Source organism: Choloepus didactylus, chromosome 4 (assembly GCF_015220235.1).
Source record: "Choloepus didactylus isolate mChoDid1 chromosome 4, mChoDid1.pri, whole genome shotgun sequence".
Taxonomy (NCBI): Eukaryota; Metazoa; Chordata; class Mammalia; order Pilosa; family Megalonychidae; genus Choloepus; species Choloepus didactylus.
The window spans coordinates 36,842,060-36,858,217 of record NC_051310.1 but is presented as its reverse complement, the minus strand read 5'-3'; the positions used below and the strand labels follow the sequence as shown (position 1 = coordinate 36,858,217).

The following is a 16,158-nucleotide window of genomic DNA, read 5'->3' as shown; positions in this document are numbered from 1 at the left end:
AAGAAACAAAGACACAAAGGACCACAGCAAAGTAATGGAGGGGAAGAGGGAAAGCTACTGGAGGAAGAGTGTTAGGAGGAATGGGGGGACATAGGAAGAGAAGACGAAAGGTAGTCGGGGGCAAAGCCAGGTTAATGCGGGAAAGGAAGAGCGGCCCGGGCGCGGAGCGGCGTGGGAGAGGCGGCTCCGGACGTGGAGCGGCGAGGGAGAGGGGGGGGGGGGGAGAGGCGGCCCTTACCTTGCAGGCGAGGAGAAGGGGAGTTGGAGAGGCGTCCGGGCGAGCGGGTGGTTTTACTGGACCGCTGCGTGGAGAGGATGCCCCACGTTGGGCGCCAGTTGCGGTCGCAGTTGACTCGTCTGGGGGGGGGGTGGCGGCCGGTTGCTAAATCCTAGGCTCTCGGGATTGCTCGGAGGGTACCGGCGGCGGGGGCTCTTTCCCGGAGGCGAGGGCGAGGCGGGGGACTGGGCCCGGTCCCCGGCGGTGGCGTGCAAGGTGTGGAGGGCGGCGAGAAGGAACAGGCGGGACACGTTTCTTTGAGGGTGAAGAAGCCAAGAGAGTTTATTAGGGGAGAGTACAAGCTTATATCGGGCGGTTAGAGGGCAGGGTAGCTGTAGGGGTTTAAAGGCTTGGATTGGTTCTGAGAGGGCGCGGAGGTTGATTGAAAAGGGGCGGGAGTTGCTCCGGTAACGAAGAGGGTGGAGGGTGCGGGTAAGGCACGGGGGGGGTTTTCTCCGGCAAGCCCTCCCCAACGGTTGTACTTTGGGGTGAGGAAATGGGGCCTGCATTCGGCTCCACTTTCTCAGGCCCGGGGGGCCGTGGAGGGCGCTACCACCCGTGCCCCACTACCTTTCCTAGGGGCTGATCAGTTCCCCTGGCCCAGGCCCGCCAAGTCGGAACTCGATAACAGTGTCCCGCAAATATGTAAATACTCAGGCATACATACTGAATTCATATTATTAAGGAAATAGTCAGATGCTTGTGCCTTTTCATAGAATCACCAATAATGTAATAGCTACAAATACAGACTGACACAAATGAGTTGTACTGGAAAATCAAATAACATAAATAGCAATGCAATTGGCAATATGATTTTCCGAAGTGGTGCATAACTCTTGGTAAAGTTCTAAACAAAACAACACATAATTTTTACTTGATTTATCCAGTAGTTGCCTTCTTGGAAAATTCAGTGTCTTTTAAAACCATGCAAAAATTACTTTCTGCTTAAATGTAAAACAGACTTAGGATCAGATAAGTATAAACAGGTTTTCACCTACAAGAAGGTTTGGAGAAATTTCCAAAAACCATGTAGAGCTGTGTCTACCTTGTGGGACATCTGGTGTTCCAGGCCCCCTGCTAACTGAGTGCCAATGCTGCCCACCTCACCTACACACCCCATCAACCACCATCCAAATCACTGTGGCAATGAAAAGTACACAAAGTTACAAAACACTTCATAGGGGTGGTACTATCCCCATTGAGAACCAATGGCTTTGATAAAGGCTATGTCCCAGTGTGGCTTCCAAAAAACATTTGTTTGCATTACACTATGAAGTTGACCAATTTCTAATTTTTCAAAAGAAGAATTCTTATACATGAAGAAATTTATTGTTAGAGGAAACTTATTATTAGGAGAAATATAAAGGCAGATAAAAATCTAAAGAAAGGATTGTAGGACAATGGCAGGGTAGGAAACTCCAGGAATCAGTTCCTTCGCCAAAACTACTGAAGTGGCAAGAACTGTATGAATCAACTATTTTGAAACTCCAAGTCTAGTGGAACAGTGTGTCAATGCCAATCTATCAGGTGCCTTCTAAGGGACTAATACAGTGAAACTGTCTTGGGCTAACGTTCCCAGAATTTGTCCCGAGGACAGAGAAGCTGCATGCAGACAGCTAGGGCACTGTGAAAATTAAGTCGGAGTGGCCTGGTACAAAGGACTACCTGCACCAAGTTATACAATAAAGCAACCAAAAGAGAATGAAAGTCTATGTCAAAGGGATTAGAGAGGACATTCCAACTCCTATAAACTGTAAACCGGGAAATTCCTAAAGGCCACCAACAAGCACAAGTCCAGGAGAAAAAGCAGGCTTCAAAGCTACACTCAGGCTCATATAACACAAAGAACTCTGCATTTCACACTCACCTTGGATTGATCTAAGCTATTAAGGAAACCATCAGCCAAAGCAGAGCCAATTTGCAAGTGCTATGATTCTGCTTTGGTTTCTTTTGGTTACAACTTGGCCCCCAAGAAAATCTCTCATAGTACTAGCAAGATACAAATTTAAGAAACAGAAAGCTCAGGACTAAATCTCAGAGTTGACACTTTAAAATACTAAAATGTACAGTGTACAAAAAAAGAGTAAAAGTCAAGCAGAGAGGGAAGGGTTCTGGGAAGATGGCGGCATAGAAAGAAGTGGAAGACTTAGTCTCCCCCAAAACAATTCATAAATGAACAAAAAACCAGTAAGTAAATAACCTGGAATAACAGCGGGGAGACAAACGTGACTGTACACTCAACATCCACCAACATGAATTGGGAGGAATGCCCGAGATCACACCATAAAATCTGTAAGTACAACTGTGGACCCGCGCTGATAGCTGAGAACCTAGAGCCGAGAGCCCCACCCTCACGGAAGCCGCGCCGTGCACTTTCTCAGCCCAGCTCCAAGTGAGGTTTTAATATTAACTGTTCAATACAGACAGCGAATCCTCAACAAGCAGACAGAGGCTTTAGGTGACAACTGACCTTCGGAGAATCAGGGAACATTATCCGTCTCAGGATAGGGAACCCAGAGGATCGGGTGCTATATCTGGCTGACGGGTGAATCTGGAAGTTTTTCTGTCCCTCACTCTCTCTCTGTGGAGAAAACCTCAGCTGTTCTCAGCCCGCAAGGCTTTGCAGTAAAGACAGCCTCAGACATTCTGCAATCTGAAACGAGCTGAGAGCCCCACGGCACAGCCCAGCAGTTCAGGGCTTCCCCTGAGGGACGGAGCACACTGATGACGTAGCACAGCATTCCCTCAGCTGAGGGAGGATCGCGGCTGGGAGGGGGGATCTGCTCAGAGAACCCAGGGGCGCTATGCCAAGTCCGGTGGTTTGTGCGACACCGAGAGAGAAGGTCTGGGGCTGAACTGAAATGAAGGCTTAGACTCTTGTGACAGCCTTGAATCTCCTGGAACCTGGGAGATTTCAACAGTAGAACTGCCCTTCCTCCCTGGCCACCCGTACACACGCCCCACATTCAGGGCGGACAGCTCCAGCAACACACCCAAACTGAGTTCTCCAACTGAACACACAAGAATCATTTTCCCACACTCCATGGAAAAAAGGGTGAGAACTGATCTGAAGGATATAGGTGACTCACAGACGCATCTGCTGGTTAGTTAGAGAAAGTGTACGTCACCAAACTGTGTCTCTGAAAAATCAGATCGATACCCATTTTTTTTGATACAACCTGAAAGAACCCTATCAAGCAAAACAAATGCCAAGAGGCCAAAAACAACAGAAAATCTTAATGCATATGATAAAACCAGACGATATGGAGAATCCAGCTCCAAACACACAAATCAAGATTTCGGAAGAAACCTTGTACCTCGCAAAATTAATCAAAGAACTACAATCGAAGGACGAAAACATGGCAAAGGATTTAAAGGACATCAAGAGGACCATGGCCCAGGATATAAGAGACATAAAGAAGACCCTAGAAGAGCATAAAGAAGACACTGCAAGAGTAAATAAAAAAATAGAAGATCTTATGGAAATAAAGAAACTGTGGGCCAAATTAAAAGACTCTGGATATTCACAATACAAGACTAGAGGAAGCTGAACAACATCTCAGTGTCCTAGAAATCCACAGAACAGAAAATGAAAGAACAAAAGAAAGAATGGAGAAAAAAATCAAAAAAATCGCAATGGATCTCAGGGATACGATAGATAAATAAAACGTCCCAAACTTAAGACTCATTGGTGTCCCAGAAGGGGAAGAGACGGGTTAGGTCTAGAAAGAGTATTCAAAGAAATTGTTGGGGAAAACTTCCCAAACCTTCTACACAATATAAATACACAAAGCATAAATGCCCAGCGAACTCCAAATAGAATAAATCCAAATAAACCCACCCCAAGACATATTCTGATCAGACTGTCAAATACTGAAGAGAAGGAGCAAGTTCTGAAAGCAGCAAGAGAAAAGCAATTCACCACATACCAAGGAAACAATATAAGATTAAGTAGTGATTACTCAGTGGCCACTATGGAGGCGAGAAGGCAGTGGCATGACATATTTAAAATTCTGAGAGAGAAAAATTTCCAGCCAAGAATACTTTATCCAGCAAAACTCTCCTTCAAATTTGAGGGAGAGCTTAAATTTTTCACAGACAAACAAATGCTGAGAGACTGCCAATAAAAGACCTGCCCTACTTCAGATTCCAAAGGAAGCCCTACCAACAGAGAGACAAAGAAAGGAGAAAGAGATATAGAGAATTTTAACAGACATATATAGTACCTTACATCCCAAATCACCAGGACACTCATTTTTCTCTAGTGACCATGGATCTTTCTCCAGAAGGGACCATAAGCTGGGACATAAAACAAGCCTCAAGAAATTAATAAAAAAAAAAAAATTGAATATACTCAAAGAATATTCTCCAACCACAATGGAATACAAATAGAAGTCAATAATTTTTGAACTATTACTCCACTATTTACTTCCTACATGATAAAAAATACACAAACTCTAAGGACAAATCAGTGGTTTTGAACTCAATGTAAAATATGTAATTTTAGACAACTATGTAAAGGTGGGGGAATGAAGGGGTATAGGAACATAGTTTATGTGCCCTACTGAAGTGAAGGTGGTATCAAAGAAAAACAAGATTGATAGGGATTTAAGAGGTTAATTTTAAGCCCCACAGTAAACACAAAGAAATTATCAGAGAATATAACCATAGAGATGAAAAGCAGAGTTTGGGTCAAGAGAAATGGGGGAAGGGGCAATGGGGAGTTAAGAAAGGAGTGCAGGATTGCTGTTTGAGGTGAAGGGAAATTTCTAGTAATGGATGGTGGGAAAGAGCATAACATTCTAAAGGTGATTAATCCCACTAATGGAAGGCTAGGGAGGGGATGGAATGGGAAGATTTAGGCTGTATATATGTTTCCACAATTGAAAAAAGAAAAAAAAAAAGTCTAACTAGACGACAACTGAATGCTAAGGATGAACTTGGATGGGATTGGAGGGTGGAGGACAGGTGGCTCGAAGGGACACAGTTGAGACATAAGGAAAAGGAAATATAGAAAGTAAGCATTGTATCATTGTTGAATCTCTTACACTTCTTAGCTGCGCTTAATGGAATTAAGTAAAAGAATATTCTTGTTCATGGGAAGTACATACGTGAATTATAGTGTATGTTCAAGGATGTGTGCAGCTAACTCTCATATGTTCAGAAGACAGAGAAATAGATGATGGATGATTGATAGGGAGGGAGGGAAAGAAATAGTGATGTGACAGCATGTTAAAGTTGGTTGATGGAGCTATTGGGGGAGGGGGGTCAGGGTATGATGGAATTCTGTGTATGGGGCTAGTACTGTTTTTGCAACTATCATGTAACTTTGAATTTATTTCAAAATTTAAAAAAATTTTAAAAAAGACCAAAAAAAAAAAAAAAAAAAAAAGTCAAGCAGAGAAACAGGAAATGATGGCTCATCAAAAGTAAAAAAGATAAAATCCAAAAACCATCAATGAAGAGGACCAGTCTTACTGGACATAGACTTGCAAAAATAGATCCTCAATATGCTCAAGGAGATAAAGGAAAACACAGAGAAAGAATTGCAGTATAGGAGGAAAACAATGAATGAATAATATGGGCATCTCTTTCAGATTCTCAACAGGAACCAAACAGAAGACCATAATAAATGAAATGAAAAATTTCCTAGAGGATATCAACAGCAGATTGGAGCTGGAAGAAGAATCAGTGATCTCGAAGCAAGATAATTGAAATGATTCAGGCTGAAGAGCAGAAAGGAAAAAGAATAAGAAAAAGCAAAACAGAGCCTAAGAGACCTGTGGGACATCATCAAGTGTACAAATATACACATTATGGAAACTCCTCAATAAGAATAATAAGAGAAAGGAGCAGAAGGAATATTCAAGGAAATAATAGTAGAAAACTTCCCAAATTTAATTGAAGACATGGATATATATATTCAAGAAACCTCATGAACCCCAAAAAAGGATAAACTCAAAGAGAAGCACACTCACCACATAGTAAAATGCCCCACAACAAGAAGAGAATACTGAAAGCTGCAAGAAAAAGCAATGTGTTATGTACAAGGGAGTCCCAAGAAATGGGTGCCTATTTTTCACCAGAATCCATGGAAACAAGAAGACAATGGGATGAAATACTTAAAAGTTTGAAAGGAAAAACTGCCAAACAAGGACTTCTAAATCTGCAAGACTTTCTTTCAAAAATGAGGAAGAGATTAAGACATTCCCCAGATTCACAAAAGCTGAGAGTATATGTCACCACTAGACCTACCTTTTGAGCAATGTTAAAGGGAATTCTTCAGACTGAAAGGAAAGTAGACAGTGGACTAAAGCGGAATAAATAAATGAAGAACTCCAATAAAGATAACCATATGGATAATTATAAATGCCAGTATTATTGTATTATATTTATTGGTATGTACCTCCACCTTTTACTTCTTACAGGTGATAAAATGCAAATGCATAAAAAGTAATGATGGGGTAAGTGAGGTGAGATGGCAGCGTAAGAAGTGAAATTTAGTTAGTCCTCTGGAGCAATTAGTAAATAGCCAGAAACAACTGTTTGGGGGACATTCGAGACCGGACATACATTGTACACCAGTCTGCAATGTGTAGCATGGCCGAGATCTCAGCATAAGAACTGTAAGTAAAGCCCGTGCTGAGGTTGGCGCCCCTCTCCCACTCACAGAGCAGACTGAGTTGGAACACTTCCCTGTGGGAAAAAGAAGCAGTCTCTACTAGAAGCATGGGGAAGTTTTAATTAACAACTTTCGACTACTGAATACAAGCTATGAGTACACACAAACCAGAAGCAAGCAGGAAAGCAACCCTGAGGTCTCTCATGAAAGAGAGGAGGCAAGCTTAATGGGAAAAAAATAATAAAAAAATAAATAAAAACAGACTTTTGGGTCAGCTGAACTCAGAATACTGGAAAGGGGCTGTGTCCCAACAAAAGAGGCACACTGATTCAGGTACCAATTCTAACTCTTTACTGGGAAAACTGAGTGCTGGGGACTGGCACTGAAAAGAACATTACTTTCCTTTTCCTTCTTTTTCCTCCCATTCTAAGTAGCTGATTAGAGAAAGCCTCAGGCGTTTTCAATTGTCAGCAATGACCCAGGCAAGGGTGGAGTTAAGACAGAGAGACAAAGGAAGAAGTCAAGTGAAGGAGATAATTCCCTAAAGGGCATATCTTCCCTAAGAAAAGAGGGGATGGGACCCAACACAAGTGGGGTATTCTTTGTACTCTGAACAAAGATGAACGTGAATACGGTTAGAAAGACAAAGGCTAGGGGCATGTATGGCACCAGAAGGAAAGATGGAAGTTAAAGACTGGGATTGTATAACTTAATGAAACCTAGAGTGGTCAATGATGGTGACTGTGCCATTTGGATGTATTATGTCCCCCAAAATGCCATTATCTTTGATGCAATCTTGTGGGGGCAGACATATGAGTGTTGATTGGGTTGGACTCCTTTGAATGAGTGGTTCAGGGAGAGGTGACTCAATCAAACTGTGGGTGAAACATATGATTGAATTATTTCCATGGAGATGTGGACCCTGCCATTCAGGGTGGCTGTGATTTAATCACTGGTGTCCCTACTAAAAGAGATCACAAACAGAAGGACCTCAGAGCAGCTGAGAGAGACATTTGGGAGACAGCCATTGGAAGCAGACTTTTTGCTAGCCCATAGCCTGCTCCCATGAAGCTAAGAGAGATGAAGCCTAGAATCTGCCCCTGGGATATGCTAAGACAGGACCTCCAGGCGGTTAGAGAGAAACATCCTGAGAGAATAAGTAAGAATGCACTGGAGTTCAGAGAGGAAGCTGGAACACAATCTGGGATCAACAGACATCAGCCACGTGCCTTCCCCAGCTAACAGAAGTGTTCCAGACGTCACTGGCCATCCTTCAGTGAAGGTACCCTATTGTTGATGCCTTAGCTTGGGACACTTTTATGGCTTTAAGAGTAACTTTGTAACAAAATAAACCCCCTTTATAAAGACAATCCATTTCTGGTATTTTGCATAGCAGCAGGCATTAGCAAACTGGAACAGCGATTAAGTGTACAAATATAAGAATGTTTTTACATGAGGGAGAACAAATGATTGTCAAAACTGCAAGGTGTTGAATATTGGGTGGTATGGGGGGAAAAAATACAGTCAATGAAAAACTAGAGTCTAGAGTTAATAGTAACATTGTAATATGCTTCATTAATTGTAACAAGGCAATATACCAAAGCTAAATGTCCCTAAGAAGGAGAGATATAAGAGAGTGGTATGGGATTCTTGATGTTGTTGTTGTCTGACCTTTTCATTGTATTTTATTTTATTTTTATTTTTTCTTTTTTTTAATTCATCTTTTTTTTTTTTTTTTCTGTCTCCTTTTCCTTTTTGCAGAAGAAATGGAAATGTCCCCATATGGAGTATGGTGGTAAATGTATATCTATATGATTATACCGGGAATCATTGACTGTTTACTTAGGATGGATTGTATGGTGTGTGAATAACAATGTTCAAAAATAAACAGAGGGCTACAAGTGCTGGAGAAAATGTGGAGAGAGGGATGTACCTATTCACCAAGGAGAATGGTGCAGCCCATCTGGAGTTCAGTGCGGTAGTTCCACAGGAAGCTAAGTATGGCGTTGCCATATGGTCCTACAACCCTCTTATTGGGTATATACTTGGAAGAACTGAGAGCACACTGGTGTTTATGGTGCCAGTATTCACAATTTTCAATGGATGGCGGTCGTCTAAGGGTACACCAACTGATAAATGGAATGGTGAACTGTGGTGCATACATACAATGGAACATTGAGCGGTGGCAAGAAGGAATGAAGTGAGGTATACAACTAGGTGAATGGACCTTGAGGACAGTGTGTTGCGTGAAATAAACCACAAATGAAAAGACAAACACTATAATGCCTCACTAATATGGAATAACTATAATGTGCAAACTCTGAGAATTGAATCTGAGAGCATAGGTTATCAGGGGGAAAGCTTTGTAAAGGTTTCTAAATTATAAGCTCTTACAGCAGTCAAATCTATTCATGAGTTGTAACAGCTATTTCTTAAACTCTGAGATGCTGAGCTGTTTGTGTATAACGTGGTCAGTCCCTGGAACTTCGGCTATCTATGTGACACCTGAGACTCAGAGCCAGAGTTCGGCAACTATTAATGTCAGCATTAATCCATACAGCAGCTGTTAAAGAAGCTGAAAAAAGAGATCAGACTTCAATTAGAGATATGAACAAAATGGACTTGGTTAGGACTAAGGTAAATCAGACTAAAGAGTAAAGGAAGATATTGACGGTGTTTTAAAACTTCAGCTTCTATGTGAGACCAAAGGAAGAGACATTTATTTGATGCAAAATCTATATTTTCTGTAGCACACTATTTAATTTAACTTCTATGGTCAGTTTATTCAAACACCATAATTACATGGAACCTTGAAAAAGGAGTGCGATCTGGTCAGTTTGTACTGGTTAGCGTGAAGCCCCGATACATCCCAGAGTAATCTGGGAAGAGAATAAAAGTATTTGCAAGCCCCCTTGAGGGACTGGGGGAAAATGTGCAAATATTCAACTTTCCCCACCTGGGGAATTAATGATATTCTCACAAGCATTGGGACAACCAGTTAGTAGGCTGAGCCATCGATCTTGGGGCTTGACCTTATGAAGCTTGTTACTGCAAAAGAGAGGCTAAGCCTGCCCTGGCAGCAAGGATTGAAAAAGTCTACTCGACCAAAAGGGGAAAAAAGAAAGGTAACAAGCCGAGGGTCACAGTAGCTGAGAGATCTCAAATAGAGTCAAAGGCTATACTGGAGGTTTCTCTCACACAGTTCCAGCCAGACATCCCAGATGGCCACAGTATTGTCTAAAGTATCCCCCAATACCTAGGTCCCTACCTGAGATTCTATAAAAGATGCACTCACTAAGTTTTATCTTTCAGAAACTTAAATTTTACCAGCGTGTTCCTACACCAGACAAGTCCTAAAACCCCAGAGGCAAAAGATCAAAAATTAAGATCTTAAGATCAAAAATTAGATGCAGCCCCCTTCCTCATACTGTTGACATCCCCTTTTCAATATGAACAAGTTAGGGTGCTCACTGTCTAGACACCCCTGAGATGGAGAAAGAGATTAAATGAGAGGAAGGGGTTGCGACAAACAAGATAAGATTTAACGAGGTCTGTGAATACTGAAACTTATATAACTGTATATATTTTTTTGGATGCTGGGGTGTTGGAATAGCTGGAAGGAGGTAAATGACATGGTGGAACTGTAGCCTATAGCATCCTTTGGGATGTGCTCTATAGCTGCTCATGAATTGTGCCTTGAAGGTCTTCACCTATCTGTATATACCTTGTGTGCATAATAAGGAAAGAACTGAAACTGCTGATCTGTAACCCATAACAATTTTTGAAATTACCTATATGGACTGCTTGTTGAGCTGTACTTCAAGAGATGACATCTTTCTGTCTGTATATTTACAGCAATGGAAATGGCTGAAGTTCTGGAACTGTGACCCATGACATTCTTTAAAATTTGTCTCTAACTACACGTGAACCTGTGCTTGAAAGCTATCACTGTTATGTATATATGTTAAGTTCACAATAAAATATATATATATACATATAAAAAAGAGGCTAAGTCTACCTATTATTATGCCTAAGAGTCACCCCCAGAGAACCTCTTTTGTTGCCTCAGATGTGGCCTGTCTCTCTAAGCCAACTCTGCAGGTAAACTCACTACCTTCCCCCTATGTGAGGAATGACTCCCAGGGTGTAAATCTCTCTGGCTACGTGGGACATGATTCCCAGGTATGAGCCTCGATCTGGCATCACAGGATCAAGAAAACCTTGTGTACCAGAAGTCTAAAGAGAAATGAAACAAAATAAAGTTTTAGTGGCTGAGAGATTTCCAATGGAGTCTAGAGGTCATTCTGGAGGTTATTCTTATTATGCCTTATAAAGATATCCTTTTTAGTGTATTAGACTAGCTAGAAGAAAATAACTGAAACGGTTGAACAGTAATCCAGTAGCCTTGATTCTTGAAGATGATTGTACAATATATAGATTATATGGTGTGGCTGTGTGACTGTGAAAATCTTGTGGCTCACCCTCCCTTTATAGTGTATGGACAGATGAATAGAAAAATGAGGACAAAAGGTAAATGAATAATAGGGGAGAGGAGGGCTATGGGATGTTCTGGGTGTTCTTTTTTACTTTTATTTTTATTTTTTGGAGTAATGAAAATGTTCAAAAATTGTGGTGATGAATGCACAACTATATGATAAGACGAACAATTAACTGTATATTTTGGATGACTGTATTGTGAATACAGCTCAATACAATAGCATTAAAAAAAGTAATGATAAATCTGTGGTTTCCTATATACAGTGTACAAAGATATAATTTGTGCCAACTACAAAAAATGGTTGGAAGATGAAAGGGTATATGAAAGTGCATGTGTATGCTATTGAAGTTAAGCTGGCATCAAATCAAATGTGATTGTTATAGATATTGGATGTTAAATTTAAACTCCATTTTAACCAAAAAGAAAATATATAGAAAATATATTCTGAAAGAAATGAGAAGGGACTTGTTTAGTTTCCTAGGCTGCTTAGGCAAATACTGAAATGGTTTGGCTTAAATAATGGGAATTTATTTGCCCATGTTTTTGAGGCTGGGAACTTGTAAAAAGCAAGGCATCATTAAGGCAGTCTTCCTTCCTGAAGAATGGCTGCCTGTAATTCTTGGCTGCTCTGTCACATGGCAAGGCACATGGTGGCATCTCCTGATCTCTCCCTTCTTTTTCTTCTAGGTTTCACTGATTTCAGCTTCATGTTTCCATGGTTTCCTCTCTCTCATGTATGAACTCATTCCATTTATAAAGGACTCCAGCAACAGGAGTAACAAGACTCCTGCTTGAGGTGGATCACACCCTAACCAAAATAGCTTCATTAAAAGGTCCTATTTAAAATGTGTTTACACTCACAGGAATGGATTAGCTTTAAAAATGTTTTTCTGGTGTACATACATCTCCAAATCATCATACTCCACCCTCTGGACCCCAAAAAGACATGTCCTTTTTACAGGCAAAATACATTCATTCTATCACAATATCTCAAAAGCCTTAAAGTCACTTCAGTAACAATGCTTAGTACAAAGACTCATCAAAATCAGTTATAGGTATGGTCTTTTCAGACATAAAAGGACAAATATTGTATGATCTCACTGATATGAAATAATTAGAATAAGGAAATTCACAGATTCAGAAACTAGAATATAGGCTAACAGGGCCAGGGCCAGGGCAGGGAACTGGGGAGTCAAAGTTTAAATTGTACAGAGTTTCTACATGGGGTGATAGAAAAGTTTCGGTAATGGTTGGTGGTGATGGCAGCACAACATTGTGAGCATAATTAACTGCATGAAAATACATATTTCAATGTAGTTAAAAGGTAAATTTTAGTTTGTATATGTTAGTAGAATAAATTTTTTTTTAAAATCCATGAAACTGCACTATACAATGAACCCTAATGTAAACCATGGACTATAGTTAATAGTATAATTGTAACAAATGTACCACATTAATGCATGGTGTTAATAACGGAAGGGGGTATCTGGGAACTCTGTGTTTTCCGCATATTTTTTCTGTAAAAGATATTCACCTAAATGAAACTGATATATCAAAGCAAAGGTTGGCAGTCTTTTCACCCATATATTGACAATCTTTGAAAATAATGTCATTATTTGGTTGAAACACAACAAATGTCTGATCTGAAAAACACTGTATCACTCAAAGAATGTTACAGCTTACAAAGCAATTTTATTTCATTTTAATCCTCATAGCAATTCTGTGAGAGAGATATTTTTTCATCTTACTTATAAAGAGAACAATCTTAAAAAGGTCAACGTCATAGAGCTGATAACTGCCAAAGACAGGCCTTCAAGCCCACTGATTTCAAATCCTGTGTTCTTTCTTTCGGACTATACAGCCTCTCAAAGATCTCATATAGTTATACAGATACAAGGATCTAATGATGGAAGTATTAATGGCAAAAGATCAATGTAAAGCCTCTTGATCTATTCTGATATATAACTGAAGGTTGTATTAGCACTACACAAATCAGTCATTTCTCAATATAAGAAACTCTTAAACATTAACATTGTCTTGATTCATACTGGGAAAAAAAGGAAGAAAAATATTGAAAAGGAAAAAAGTAAACTTTAGCAGTAACCATGATATATAATGTCTAATTAATTCTAATCCCTTAAAGTTTTGAGATCAGAATCCTAATGAATCTTCTACTTAATCAAACATTCCAGAATCTCACCAGAGATTCTGACAATTGAAGAGTGAACAAAGTATTTTAAAAGCTTCCCAATTTGGGGAAAAATGCATAATCATTAAGAGCTTTATAAAATCTAAGCTTCACCAAAGTGGCTTTAATGTAGTCACTAGATCCATACTCAGAAACACTTACCTGAAGTTCACCTTTACATAAGAATGACAACAGGATGGGATGGTATACTGAATTAGTTCTGATTCATGACACGTATGCTAACTTCAAAACCCTAAATAATATTGTGCCATGCTTCTTATTTGATAATACACTCTTATCAAGAATGATTCCAAGCACCTATATGCAGATAACAGTTTACAACCTAATATAAAAAATAAAACAAAGACATACTCAGGGCTTCATGTAAGAGGAAAAAGGAAATAGTTTGTCATCATCTCAGCTGAAGAAATAAGGAAGTAGGATCATTTATCAGTAAGTGTATCTTCTTAGACAATCACTAATGGGCAGCATAATACGCTTGGGCTCTTCTAAAGAATAGTAATAGACAATAATCATAGAGAGGCGGGGCAAGATGGCGGACTGGTGAGCTGTATGTTTTAGTTACTCCTCCAGGAAAGTAGGTAGAAAGCCAGGAACTGCATGGACTGGACACCACAGAGCAATCTGACTTTGGGCATACTTCATACAACACTCATGAAAATGTCGAACTGCTGAGATCAGCAAAATCTATAAGTTTCTGTGGCCAGGGGACCCGCACCCCTCCCTGCCAGGCTCAGTCCCGTGGGAGGAGGGGCTGTCAGCTCCGGGAAGGAGAAGGGAGAACTGCAGTGGCAGCCCTTATCAGAAACTCATTCTACTGATCCAAACTCCAACCATAGATAGACTGAGACCAGACACCAGAGAATCTGAGAGCAGCCAGCCCAGCAGAGAGGAGACAGGCATAAAAAAAAACAACACGAAAAACTCCAAAATAAAAGCGGAGGATTTTTGGAGTTCTGGTGAACATAGAAAGGGGAAGAGCAGAGCTCAGGCCCTGAGGCTCATATGCAAATCCCAAAGAAAAGCTGATCTCTCTGCCCTGTGGACCTTTCCTTAATGGCCCTAATTGCTTTGTCTCTTAGCATTTCAATAGCCCATTAGATCTCTGAGGAGGGCCCTTTTTTTTTAATCCTTTTTTCTTTTTCTAAAACAATTACTCTAAGAAGCCCAATACAGAAAGCCTCAAAGACTTGCAATATGGGCAGGTCAAGAGAAGAGCAGAACTGAGAGAGCTCTGAGACAAAAGGCAATAATCCAGTGGCTGAGAAAATTCACTAAACACCACAACTTCCCAAGAAAAGGGGGGTGTCTGCTCACAGCCATCATCCTGGTGGACAGGAAACACTCCTGCCCATCGCCAGCCCCATAGCCCAGAGCTGCCCCAGACAACCCAGTGTGACGGAAGCACTTCAAATAACAGGCACACACCACAAAACTGGGCATGGACATTAGCCTTCCCTGCAACCTCAGCTAATTGTCCCAGAGTTGGGAAGGTGGAGCAGTGTGAATTAACAAAGCCCCATTCAGCCATCATTTCAGCAGAATGGGAGCCTCCCTACACAGCCCAGCAGTCCAGAACTGCCCTGGGGGGACGACACTCACCTGTGACATAGCACAGTCATCCCTCAACAGAGGACCCGGGGTGCACAGCCTGGAAGAGGGGCCCACTTGCAAGTCTCAGGAGCCATACGCCAATACCAAGGACTTGTGGGTCAGTGGCAGAGACAAACTGTGGCAGGACTGAACTGAAGGATTACACTATTGCAGCAGCTTTAAAACTCTAGGATCACCAGGGACATTTGATTGTTAGAGACACACCCCTCCCTGACTGCCCACAAACACGCCCCATATACAGGGCAGGCAACACCAACTACACACGCAAGCTTGGTACACCAATTGGACCCCACAGGACTCACTCCCCCACTCACCAAAAAGGCTAAGCAGGGGAGAACTGGCTTGTGGAGAACAGGTGGCTCGTGGACACCACCTGCTGGTTAGTTAGAGAAAGTGTACTCCACGAAGCTGTAGATCTGATAAATTAGAGATAAGGACTTCAATTGGTCTACAAATCCTAAAAGAACCCTATCAAGTTCAGCAAATGCCAAGAGGCCAAAAACAACAGAAAATTATAAAGCATATGAAAAAACCAGACGATATGGATAACCCAAGCCCAAGCACCCAAATCAAAAGATCAGAAGAGACACAGCACCTAGAGCAGCTACTTAAAGAACTAAAGATGAACAATGAGACCATAGTATGGGATACAAAGGAGATCAAGAAGACCCTAGAAGAGCATAAAGAAGACACTGCAAGACTAAATAAAAAAATGGATGATCTTATGGAAATTAAAGAAACTGCTGACCAAATTAAAAAGATTCTGGACACTCATAGTACAAGACTAGAGGAAGCTGAACAACGAATCGGTGACCTGGAAGATGACAGAATGGAAAATGAAAGCATAAAAGAAAGAATGGGGAAAAAATTGAAAAAATCAAAATGGATCTCAGGGATATGACAGATAATATGAAACGTCCGAATATAAGACTCATTGG

The 16,158-nt window shown here is 41.0% G+C and overlaps 1 protein-coding gene across 2 annotated transcripts in view; it reads right to left on the bottom strand.

Moving 5' to 3' along the window:
- Positions 1–16,158, bottom strand: part of NUMB (NUMB endocytic adaptor protein) — a 260,763-nt gene that overhangs the window by 181,952 nt on the left and 62,653 nt on the right. Inside the window, exon 1 of one of the 2 annotated variants that reach the window (XM_037832343.1) lies at positions 239–281. The exons of the other annotated variant lie outside the window; for it this stretch is intronic. The gene's annotated coding sequence lies outside the window, so the exon portion shown is untranslated. Of the gene's footprint in view, positions 1–238; positions 282–16,158 lie in introns of those variants that run through there. 2 annotated transcript variants of the gene reach the window in all.